Here is a 12,388-nt window from a genome sequence, read left to right on the forward strand (position 1 = left end):
ATCACCCTCCCATTAACCATAAGGATTCAGTGTTTTTCAACTCCTTTTCTCTTGGCGGCTGGATAAGGAGAAGGAGCTTTTTCTCTCAAGTCCTTGCTGAAGAACCGTTTCAAAGCTGTTGTCCGGGGGAGGAACATCACTACTCTCCCCCACTCCTGCCTCCTGAAGGTCGCCGTTGGGCAGAGAAAAATCGACCAGTCTACCCTTCCTCCAGCTGCTTAGCTCCTGTTGTACGGTTGTTTACTACGGGGCCCTGAGCTGCTTATCTTCATAGTCTTCCTCCCCTGTGAATAGCTTTAGGATTTACCTCTAGAATCAATGAGTGCTTTCTTTGGCACAGTCTTGGGAAACCAGCATGTTTGAAAACCTCGAGAAAGACACCCCATTCCCTGCCCCCGCAAATTTGAGATGGCTATAAAAAAAGAGAACTTAAGAAAAAAATAATTAGGAGTTCTTTTCCTTGATGTTAGTCGTACTTTTATGATTGTGTTTTTTGAGATTTTCCACATAGCCTCGAGGAATGGGGAAGCTATTTTTTTGGACGTTAAGATTTCAGGTAACAACTACAAGATTCCAGCTGCTCGGGCCTCGGGCTTCATGATACTCACCAATTTATGTGCGCTAATGTTAAGAGATTTGGCAGCACTTCAAGCAACCGAGTGAAAACAACGTGTTTATTCTAAGCTTCGCTCTTGCCCTTTGACTCGATAGCGGCTGTGCAACTGGCCTGGCTGCTCAGCTCCGCTCTGCCGGAGCATGGGAAAAGAAGGAGCAGCAGCAAAGAGACAGCTGGCTGGCTGCTGACTTAGAAAGACATCATTGCGTCACGTCACGCTTGGTAAGTTATCTTTGCAATCAGAAGGGCCAGGATTTTCCCTTTTTTTTAAGCGGGAGGTAGGTGCTCCACAAACTGACCACGGGGATTCGGCCGTGTCGAGTAAAGCGTCCCATTCGTCAGTGGCAAGGTGGTTTTTCAGCCCTGAAGTGTAATGCTTCTCTGACCCTTAAAAAAAAGATCTCTGCTAGATGCCTTCGAATCCCCTTTAAATGAACTGTTTGTAACCTTATTTATTAGGATTTTCTTTTTCATTTTTAATATGTGGATTGTTTGAATGGAAATATTAAAGCCAGCACAAGCAATAACGATGGGTTGCCAGTAAAATAAACAGTTTGGCCTCTGACTGCACAGAGGAAGCAGATCAAGTCAAGAAAACATTTCCTAAAAGTCACTTCTCTAACTGTAAGATTATTCTAATAGCTGCTTCTTATTTAAAACCTACACTATTTTGTAGCTTACTAATCCACATGTTTAACTCAGTGTGGAAGTGCAAGTTAACTGACATTCTGCTTCCAAAGCAATACTGAGATTATGAAGGGCACTAAACTGATACATGAAATACAGGGTAAAAGTGAATGGGAAGCAACAGAGATGCATTTCTGAGAATCCAGAAAGAGTTTGCAAATGATAGATAATGAATGAACATGAAATAGCATTTACATGCATGTGGGTTGCTAGTAAAATTCTGGCTCTGGATGAATCTCATGGAAAAAATATGATAGATTTCTGTCATGCCAGACTTTCGCCTTGTCTCTTTAAAACTCTTATGGTGAAACTCATTGGGAGGTATGTCTTGCCCAGTTCACATTTACTGTTGTAAAAGTATACATATGTAGAAGACTCACTGGTAGGGAATCACATATGGGACTCTATCCTTGAAGTCACTAAGCTGGTGAGTGTATTTTGCACCTATTTCTGTTGAGCGGGCTCAGCAACTTGCATGTGGAATGTAATGTCCTGAAGGGCTGACTTCATAATTTGCGGCTGTGTATATATTTCCTTCATGAAACCACATTTATGTTTCTTTATTATCGTTATTATTTTAAAGGTTTTTAACTACTCACAACTCCCGTTTCTTTTTCCATAAGCCTTGCTACCCCGTCTTCAGCATTCTGACTTTCAGATTTCAAATCTTGGCTATGGTGTTGAGGATCAGGTTGCCGGCTGGGGACATCTGGATGGGTTTGAGATCTGTGCATATCATAACCAAATCTCTTAGCTATATATTTTGAGCCCATGTTTTCATTCTTCCTCTGCATTTCTCATTGTTTTGTATCCTCTCTATTTGTATGAGTGTATGCAGTTTCATGCAATTATATAAAAATGGTTTCCTTATGCATGGTATGATTTTTTTATAGCTTTACATTCACTTTCTTTCTTTCTTTCCATCATCCCATTTCGTGTTTAAATAGGTAGAATAAGTTAGGTAATATGTACACAGGGACTGCTCCACCATGGACCGGAGCTCTAAGTATCTCTGTTAACACATGCTGTAGCCAAAGAAGTTTACAGCATGCAGAGGGAAAAGGTTATTGTTAGTGTAACTGAATAAGTATTAGGGTTAATATATAATGTATAGGTCTATGTAATGGATAGTTTTTATTCATCATAAAATGTTCAAATGACTTGCAGATGTATGACTGCTGCAGCTGTTGCAGACCTTGTAATGGCATTAGGCTCTGACTCAGAAAGCAGCTCGTTTGCCAAGAGATTCTGGCAGTGGCTACGGCTGTGATATTCCCATTGAAAAAAGTATTGTCAGCAGCGGAGGTGGTGATACAAAACTGAACTGGAGTATGAGAAAGGGGCAAGGCTGGGTCTAGGTACGACAGGAAAATGGGGGTTCTGAAAGCTTTCATTTTTTTCATGTTTAACTATATCAGTAGTGTCCTACCACTACCTGGTCTACTAAGGGAGCAGCTGGAATTTATAGTCACCACAGATTCTGGCTACATGCAGCTTATGTTATATTAATTGGGGAAAAAAACACAAAACACCAAGCCTTTGATAATGTAAAACTTTGCTCCCGAGTTTTAAAAAGAAAAAGCAAGCTACGGTCCCTACAAGCAGATAGGATTCAATCTCACTGTGCAAATGCAGTCTGTCGCACAAACTGTGCAGCATGGGAGCTCGGCTACTTGCTGCCTGTGGAGACTGTGCAGTCAGGGAATATGCTTACTTAGCAGTCAAAGGAATGCCATCATCCTATGGATGCATACAGTACTCTGAAACAGTACTGAGGAAGAAAAAGATCTCCTGCATGTTTTGTGATTGTTTTCCTAGGTCTGACTGAAGTAAAGAAAATAATGAAGATTGACATCCGAAATAGGCACACATTTTATATGTGGGATGTCATACTGAGATAAACATGCTGGGTTTGATACAGCTTTTTGATTCCTGTGTGACTGGAAAAGCAGAAGCATGATCATTTTTAGAAGAGAATTGGAGAAGGCAGTGCAAAACAAAAGCACAGTTTTGACAGGATTTGGTGATAATACTCAGAAAGTGGGATTGAGGGAAGCAAACCCTAGAGACAGCTGAACTGTAAATCTCCAAAATGGTGAGGGAGCGTAACAAGAGTCACCTCTCAATGAAGAGCGGATTTCGCGCTGCCTCTTCTGATGCTTTAAACTACTTACGGAGTGTATGGGTTAGTTATGAAATGGACTGCAATGCTGACTCTTGCTTTCTATGAACAGCTACAAAGCCATAAGCAGTATTGTTTCTGGCACTTTTTGAAAGGCCTCTGCTGATTCCAGTGTGTTCTTTCTGACCCTGTTCCATGCCATATTTATGAAAGTAAAGCTACCAAAATATACAGATTATTAGAAAGAGATGCAATCTACATGAACTTCACTTATTAGATTTAAAAAACAAGAATTCCAACCCTTACTGATGTGACTTACGCCTTACATGAGTAAAAGGGAATGAGTTGCTAATAGCTCTCTTCTCCAGGGCTCAAAATTCCTTGGATAAGAGAAAAAAACCACCCAGCATGACTGTGCTGGCTGTTGGCTGGGGCTGTGAGCTGGGACCTAGGTCTCCCCTCTCCCTGGTAAGTGTGCTGCTCGCTAGACCAGGGTTACTCGTTCAGTCTGGATGAGTCTCGGTCAGCAGACCAAGGTCTGCTGGAGAACTTTACCAAGGTGCCATCAGTGGGAAGCAGTATGTGACAGCAGGGGGCTGTTGGGCACACCAAGCAATTCACCCTGCCTCAGGGGCTGCACTTCAGCTCCTTCCCACAAGCACGATGTGAAGTATGGGGCTTTCTGATGGATGCAGGATGTGACTTGGCTTGGACATGGGGCACGAGAGCAATCAGGGTATGGTACAGGGCAAATTTTATTTCTGGTCTGGTTCTGGATCAGATGTGCTTAAGTAATCCTACAGAGCATCGTTCCATTGTTGTCTGCGCTGGTCAGGGCTGTGTACGATGAGGAAGAATCTCAGTAATGGATGGGTGCAGCTCCTGTCCCAGGAGGCCCTGTAGCAATGGTATGAGGCATGTGGTCTGCAGATCTGTGGGATTTCATGCACCCCCTTCTATGGGAGGAGGCTTAAGTCTCTCCCTGGGAATCTGCACCCACTCTGGGAAATAAACAGCAGGTTGCAAACTGAAAAGAGCTGAAAAGTCACTGCCCTGCAGCTTCCAGGTTAGAGGGCCCATGGGGGAGGTGGGTCTGTACCCTCCGGCATTGCAAAGATTTGGGAGCATGCCTCTCGGGATGTGCCCGTGTGGCACAATGCACCTCTGTGCTGCAGATCCTCAACCCAGGTCTGAATGGGCCAGTCTTTCTTGGAGGAAGGAGCAGACCTTGGCAGGGATACAAGCTTGGATCCCAGAAGCAGTATTGCCTTGCTAGCATAGCGCTCAGTCTCGAGCTAATTTGCCTTTGCCTCTCAGCCCACCAACTAACCTGGGCACAGCATGAGGTTGGTATTACTTCTACTGCTTCCAGATCCAAAGCTATTTCATGCAGAGCCAGTATAGGGGTCTCTGTACCTTATTGCTCTGCAAGCTGTTGACATATCCTTTCTTTCCTAGAATGTTTTCTCATCCATAAATCTTAGAAAAAATGTCCAGAAAGTCTCCTATATCTCCTCTTTCTTGTGAGGAAAGGCTGACTTAGGTAGTCTAATTCCAGGAGAGACTCACTGGCGGGCAAAAGGACATTATAGAATTGCAATCTGTAAATGGGTTCAAAAAAGGGAATAGAGGAATTAATGGAGGAGAAGTCTGCCAGTGGCCATTGAGTATGATGGTCTGATTGCAACCTCTGATTCAGAAAGGTGCTAAACTATTGACCCCAGGAGCTCCTAAGGTACACCAGAGGAAGGCTGACCCAGTTGTTTTCATGTTTCTTACACTCTTTCACTAAGCACTTACTACCGGCCACTGTTGGACTCAGAGTAGTTTGACCCACATGTACATGTGGAAGGAAGGATTGCCCTGCATTTAAGAACTGGGTGCCAGCTAGGTCAATCCAGGCTGTCACGTGTGCACGTGTTAGCCTTGTACTCAGACGACAACAGCCCTTCAAGTTGAGGAAGAGCCTGAAAGCGTTAATGGGCATGCTGCCCCAAACATCAGCCATCAGCTGATCCAGAGCCTGGTCCAGATGCCTGAGTGCTCCAAAGAGGAAGGGCTTCAGCTAGATGTGGTGGTAGGAATGTGTGTCACATCTGGAATGACAGTGTGGATGTGGGCCTGGAGGATATGGTGTAAGTACTGCAGTGTGGACCATCAGAGGCGGGCTTGTCTACTTTCAGCCCAGGGGTGGGCGTGCATGGTAGTTTCCACAAATCCCAACTTGGCGGAGGCGAGAAAGGGACTGTTTGTGGAACGCTTCTGCCCTCGGCATTTCCTATTTGCTTTTAGCTAAGTGCAGACGTCTGTATGGAGCTCAGCTTTTCTTTTGCTTTGTGCTAGGAGCTCAGGTGCCTGGCTAGACAGTTGCATTAGGCAGCAAAGCACGTAATCCTCGCTGAAGGCCACCTAATCCTCTCAGCTTAATGGCCTTCTACTCCTTCAGATAGTCCCTTCTTTGTTTTTTCTCTATTTGCTCAGCAATTGAATTCTTTCCTCTTCTATTTGCAAAACAGTGTCGGGAGCAGGCTGGCTGGCCGGCCATTCTCATTCCGTTAGCAACGCCTCTCGGTTCTTCCAGGCTCCAAAATGCAGAAACCCATAAAAGCAGCTGGAAGTAAATGAGTAATGGAGAGGAAAGACAGGTCTCTATGGACTGAAGAAAGTGCTCTGTAGACCAGTGTTTGAGAACCTCTCATTAATGCTTCCTGGTTATTTTTGCTGCGTTTCACTTTGCCGAATCCAAATCCCACTCAAGCCAGTGGGAATTGTTCCACTGACTTCTATGAGAGTTGGATCTAGCCCTTGTCTGGAAGGTAAAACTAGTCTCACTGGTTTTCTTTTATTTCAGTTGGTTTCACTTTCTGCTTCTCAACTCCCAGAATAACGTGAATGCATTCATAGTCCTCCATGGTGGGATTCATACAAAATATTCTCTTTTTATGTTTTTTGTAAACTAAAAATCAAGATGTGTATTGGCAATTCCACCTCTGTCCTTCTGACTCCGCTTTTCTGCCCCTCTGCCTTTGTCCTCCCCTGCCCTTCCACAATGAGGTAAATGGAAATGTCTCTTTAAGTATAACACTTTTTTGAAGAAACTTTGCAGTCAAACAACAAGATACTCTCAACTTTTGGCATCATTAAAAGCAGACACTTTGCCCTCAGAAGGTAATCTGTTTATAGGATCTCAAGTGGAAAAAAGATACGTTGGGTTGTGAAAGACGTTTGTTCCATCACCATGGAACTCCTCGCGCAGTTCCCAGGGCAAGGCGTTGCACGTGGGGAGGTGACAGTGGGTTTCTACATCACAGCTCAGTCTTCAGCTTTTAAGTGGAAGCTGTACTTTTATGATAAGCGCTTTTTCCTAAAATAGCAGTTTGTTCAAATTAACCTCTCCAATAGCAGAAAGCGAGTGATGTAGAGTATGGTACTACAGAACATACAGAAGGGAACACTATCTTATAGAGCTTTGGGGTTTTATCCTCCAGATCGCCTAAAATTCTTTCCAAGTAACGTGTTAAGATATTGGTAATGCAGTGACTCAACTGTATAAACAGATGGAGTGAGTAGTATGCAGCCAGTGATTCAGCTAATGTACAGCTCTGGAAATTCAAATTTGATTTAACAAGAGGAAAAATGTTGAATAAGACATTTATAATTTTTCCTTTTTTGAAGGAGGCTTTAAGTACGTTGGTTTTTCTACTGAACAGAGAGGGTGGAAAAACACAGGACAATAATAGTTCATCAAAAGGACGGCATCTCGATCCCCACACGGAAACTGCTTGCAGTGGTACTGTACTGCAGTGCCAGCTCTTGGTCCGAGCCCAAGTCCTGCTGTGGGACATGAGCTCTTCATTTCTCCAGAGGGAGTGTTCCCAGCTGAGTTACACAGATCTCCATGATCTAGTTCAAGCAAAGCTTGGCATTTATTTAGGCTGAGTTAACTCATTAATTTCAGCTTTTAAATCTTAAAAGCCGTAACCATTATAAAATAAGTCACACATTTTTCCCAGGCTCCTCCTATACCACGTAAAGTTGTGGCTGCAGATGTGAATGTGCTGTGCCTGCAAACAGGGCGTGCAGAGGTTGCTTTTTGGAGCTCTCTCCAAACAGCCAGAGGACATCTAAGTCGTTGACATGTCTTGTTACATACTTTTTTCCCTTGGAGTGACGAAAGAAGAACATGGTTTGCTGCAGAGGCCTGCCATTATTAAGAGGTCAGCACTTAAAAACTCGCCTGATTTTTACGGAAATCTGGGGAAAACCCTGCTCTCTTTAGATTATTCCAGTCTTACCACTGCAATTACAGTTGTTATTCAATAAATTATGAGTACAGATTACTGCCACCTGCATGGAAGCCCATCCCTTCACCTCTATGTAAATGTTTCTTTTGAAAGCTCAATTATGAAAGAGTTGCGAAGTACACAATCAAGAGCCGTGAAAAGTATCCTTTTTCTGAAGAGGTTAAATGCGTATGAATGTTATATTATGCACACAGTTGTAATATTTAGAACGTGGAAATTATTAGAGGATGTCAGAGGAAGCCTAATTCATCTAGCAACTGCACGTAGGATCCAGTTTTGCCCTCCAATATATTTATGCAATCCTAGTATCACTAAAATGCAACTGAAAGTGTGTTTCAGTGAATAGACCTGGGAGACTGCTTTTCTCATTTGGTGAGACGAGACCTTCATAGCTTCATCTTTGCAAATATTTGGTCCAACTGTGAGGAATGCTCTTATATATCCGGGACTGTTCTCCGTAACCAAGTAAGGTCCTGACCCTACAAACATATCTGTGCATGCTTTAAGTAATGAGCTGTACTTAATGAGTGTATTTAATGCAAAGAAAGTAACAGAAGTTTGAGAATCTGAGTATTCTGTTACTTGCAGTTGTAAGCCTAAATATTACAGAACCTCATTTTTACTACTTGTAATTTGCAATCACAAAATATCAAAATGGCATTCACCCCGGCATGTAGCTTTTGCTTTTTTAGAAAAAAAAAAGCAGCACTCTCACCATTGCATTTAAGTGAGTACACCCAGACCAATGGAAGTTCATAGCATAAAACTACATCAGTTGTGTAATAATCCTTATAAAATGTGTAGTATGGAGAATTTCCTCATGATTGCTGTCTGCCGTCCTATGTATTGGACCCTTGTTCTTTTGCAGAACTGGTGAGGGACAACACAGTTTGTTTGGACAATTAGAAACAAAGAAAGAAAAGCGTACCTATCCTTTCCCTTTTTGTTTGTTTTTTTTTGTTTGTTTGTTTGCCTTTGAATCACTCATCTCAGTTACTTCTTCATTGTTTTCCCCTGCTGCTCCTCTTCTCCCAGTTCCTTTTATTTTCCAAATGTTGCAGGCTTCTCTCAAAAGCCTTGTAATTTTTAGTGCTTTTCTTAAATCTTCATCTCCTGGAGTTACTTCAGCTGTGATACTTTAAAAATGAAGCTTAGCTTTTGAGCCTGCAGAGGCTGCATCAGAGAGAACTGAAGATAAAACGAAAAGCAGGGACCTCTCGACAGTGGTTGGGAACAGTGCATTCAGTGAATTTAGAGACAGGCAGCTGGAAGGCACAAGTTAGATCAAGGGTGGTTTTTAGGTTACTTTCTTACAGGAACAAGGTTTATATGGTCGTATCATGTAGGTACAGGTATATTTGGGGGTGTATCCATGTCGTTTAATAACATTTGAACCTAGTGACTTACTCCAGCTAGGATTAAAGCTGTCAGAATAATTTAGTTCCTGTAACTTTCATGAAAATAAGTTGTGGAGCAGGGAAGAAGTATCATGTACTTCCTGAATGATGGAAAGTCTGCAGCGGGAGCTTTTAGGCAACAGCATCCACTGACTAAAGAGAGACCTTATGTACACCACAACTTCGGAAGAGATTTCAGTCACAGCTTGCACCTTAGACCCTAAAGTTAACAAACCATGAGGCACAAACGTGTGGGGAACCAAGCTTTCTTAATTCTGGTGCCTGGGGAGTCACGTGCTTTAAGATTGAGGGAGTTGGAACATTTCTTCATATCATGAAAAGCATAAGAGGCTGAGGAGAGTAAAGGATGGAGTAACCTTCGTTACAAAGGAGACCAAGAGATGGGATTACTGGGGTGAGGGGAAGACAGCAGATGAGGAATTTCTACACCTGTCGTGTGTGAGGGGGGAGCTGGGGAAGAGCAAGTGGCAGGCAGGAAGGGAAGTAAAAGCAAAGGGAAGCAAGAGGAGAAAGGAAAATTCAAGTTGGGAAAGGCATCAAGAAAGGCTTTGAAGATCACTGGGAGAAGAGATTAAACAGAAACTAAATTAGTTTGAATTTAATCTGTACTTTCTCAGAAGAAATCGGTGAACTCCTATCCAAAGAAGTGCAGGCAAGGCAGAAGGAGAACAAAGGATTTGCAGGGAGAATCAAATTTGAAGAAGAGGCAGGTCTGGACATGGGAACCAGTTAATTTTAAGCACTGTTTAGTGAATGTGTCACTAATGAATGTGTAAGGGATAATGAGAGATGAAACTTGTGGTAGCCTGGCCACAGGAACTCTATTAGAGGTGTTGTTACACGGCACAAGAGCAGAAATAGAGAAAGAGGCTCTTGTGAGTAAGACAAACTGAAAGTTGTATTTTTTTTTTTAAATCTTGTTTATATAAGTCATTCACATGAACTTTGAGACCTGATTCACACATCTGAGCACTCTGGATTAGCACGGTTCATTTTCTTTCCCACTCTCCCTGCTAGGTGTACAAGTTCTTTCTCTGTTCACAAGCCCGATGTCCACGTGGTTCTGACTGTACGGGGAAAAATGGCTCGAAAACGAACTCCTGTAAAGGCTCCCAGCGGTCTAGCAAGAGATGAAACGACTGTTTTGATAGTGGACAAATGGTGGCAGTGTGCGCAGTGACTAGATTCCTGAAGACCAAGAGCAACTGTGTTGGCTGAGCAGGGTCTCGACACAGCAGTTATGCTCGGAGGACTGAAGGCAGACGGGGCTTGCAGGAACATTTAAGTAGCCGTTTCTATCACCAGTCTATTAGCCAGATCTTCTTTAAGTGGCCTGGCCCAGGAAAGTGTTATATAAAACCAAACTAGGCGGCTTGCTACTGTTAAACCAACAGGAAGAGTGGCATGGACCTTGAAAAAATGTAGGGCATTCCCAGTTTACCGGGGTACAGGATAACCAAGTAGATTCCCAGCTGCTGTTCCGCAGAGGGACCACAAAACCTGAAAACTAAACCTGCTTTGGTTTTGAGCTGAGCTTCCTAAGATGAGATTTGCTCTGTATGTATCTATCAGGTTCTTCCCCCCCTTGATAACTTTTGCCCTCGAAGAGAGAGGGAGAGGTTGCTAAGATCATCTTCCAGATGTCTTAAGAATGAGGAGCAAGGTAGAGATGAGGGATCACCTCAGTGACCCGATCGAAAGGTGTACATTCAAGCCCTTTTGCACAGCAGAGAATCTACAAGAGAGAAACTTTTTAAATACCCCGACAGCAAAATGGCTAAGCCACAGGGTACGCATCGGTGAGGAACCACATTTCCCCGATTCTCCTGCTCCTTATGGTTTGGGGAAACAGGGCATGTTTAACAGTAGTAGAACAGGAGGGAAGAGCTGTGACAGTGCTGTTTTCTTCCAAGTGGAGAAAGGAAGCAGAGTTTCAGTAAAAGAAAGACATCTGTACCCAGCACCTTTATTTTGGACCATGGCAGGACCTCAGGGCAGGGTCCCCCCTCACTCAGAGCCCGCAGTGGAACCGGGGTTTGAGGAAGATGGGGACAGGTTTGGGGGAGGAAGGGTCACAGCATGGCAACGGATCTGCCGAGCAGTTTCGCCAGGCAGTTGCACCACGCACAGTGCTGAGGAGAAGTTCCCCCCCAGTTTCTGGACACAGGCCCTGCAGCCTTCGGGGAGGCCTCCAGAGAGACCCCCGGCCGCCTCTACCGAGGCCCCCAGACTCGAGGCTTCTCGGGGGCGCGGGGTGACTCCCCGCCAGCCCCAAGCGGCTCCCGCCACCCTCCCCGGGGGCACCCGACAAGGCGCCTGAGCGGGGTGACGGGCAGCCCCAACGGCCGAGGGCAGCCGGCCCCCCCCGGGCTGTGCCAGGCGGGCCAAGACCCCCACCCCTCAGGCGGGCAGGCTGCCCCAGGGAGGGCAGCGGTCCCTGTCTGAGGAGGGGAAGGCGGGAAGGGGCCGATGGCGGCCCCCGCCTCACAGCCGCCTCCCTCGCCCCGTGTAGCGTAGCCACTTGGTATCTCCCTCCTCCCCCTCCCCCGAGGAGGTGGTTTCACCTCCCCCCCGCCCCGGACCCGGGGGAGGGGCGTGGCCGGGCCCGCTCGGGCTTCCCCGCCCCCTTCGTCCATATTCATGAGCGCGCGCCGGGAGGTGCCGGCGTAGGGAGGTGGCGCGCGGCCGCCCCGCCCCGCCGCCACAGCGGCGGGGCGGGGCGGCCGCGCGCCACCTCCCTACGCCGGCGCGTGCCCCGCCCCCCGCGGTGAATATTGATGAGGCGTGATGCGCGGCGTGGTGTCGTCTCGGGCGGCGCGGCCGGCGATTGGCCGGGTGCGTGTGTGCGCGGTGACGCGTGTCGCGGCGGTGCGGGTCCCGATTGCTGCAGCCGCTTGTCAGTGTGACGAAGATTGGCACCCAGGTAAGCGCTGTCACTCAAACCCGCTCCCAGCCAGCCAGCCAGCCAGCCATCCATCACGGCGCGCCCGTCGCCGCCGCCGCCGCCGGCCGGGCCCAGGCGTACCACCAGACCGGGGGGGTGGTTGGGGAAGGAGCGGGGGGGCGAGCCCGGCACGCGGAACAGCGGGGAGGGGGCACCCGCACTCCGCAACTCGCCCAGAGGGGGGTTAGGGGCGGTGGCGGGCAGGCGCGGGGAGGGGAAGGGGGGGGGGAGCGAGGAAAATTCTGGAACGGCCGCCGTGTAACCGTTGTCTCTTCTGGGCGCGCGCCGGCGGGGGCG

At 46.3% G+C, this 12,388-nt stretch overlaps 1 protein-coding gene across 7 annotated transcripts in view; it reads left to right on the forward strand.

The window, feature by feature from the left end:
- The first annotated feature begins 11,915 nt into the window (after window positions 1-11,915).
- Window positions 11,916-12,388, forward strand: part of PKNOX1 (PBX/knotted 1 homeobox 1) — a 48,321-nt gene continuing 47,848 nt past the window's right edge. For 4 of the 7 annotated variants that reach the window (XM_075519403.1, XM_075519414.1, XM_075519378.1 and 1 more), the window contains exon 1: window positions 11,917-12,070. The gene's annotated coding sequence lies outside the window, so the exon portion shown is untranslated. Of the gene's footprint in view, window positions 12,071-12,388 lie in introns of all 7 variants that reach the window. The other 3 variants (XM_075519433.1, XM_075519395.1, XM_075519425.1) reach the window with 3 other exon arrangements.

Source organism: Mycteria americana, chromosome 1 (genome assembly GCF_035582795.1).
Source record: "Mycteria americana isolate JAX WOST 10 ecotype Jacksonville Zoo and Gardens chromosome 1, USCA_MyAme_1.0, whole genome shotgun sequence".
Taxonomy (NCBI): domain Eukaryota; kingdom Metazoa; phylum Chordata; class Aves; order Ciconiiformes; family Ciconiidae; genus Mycteria; species Mycteria americana.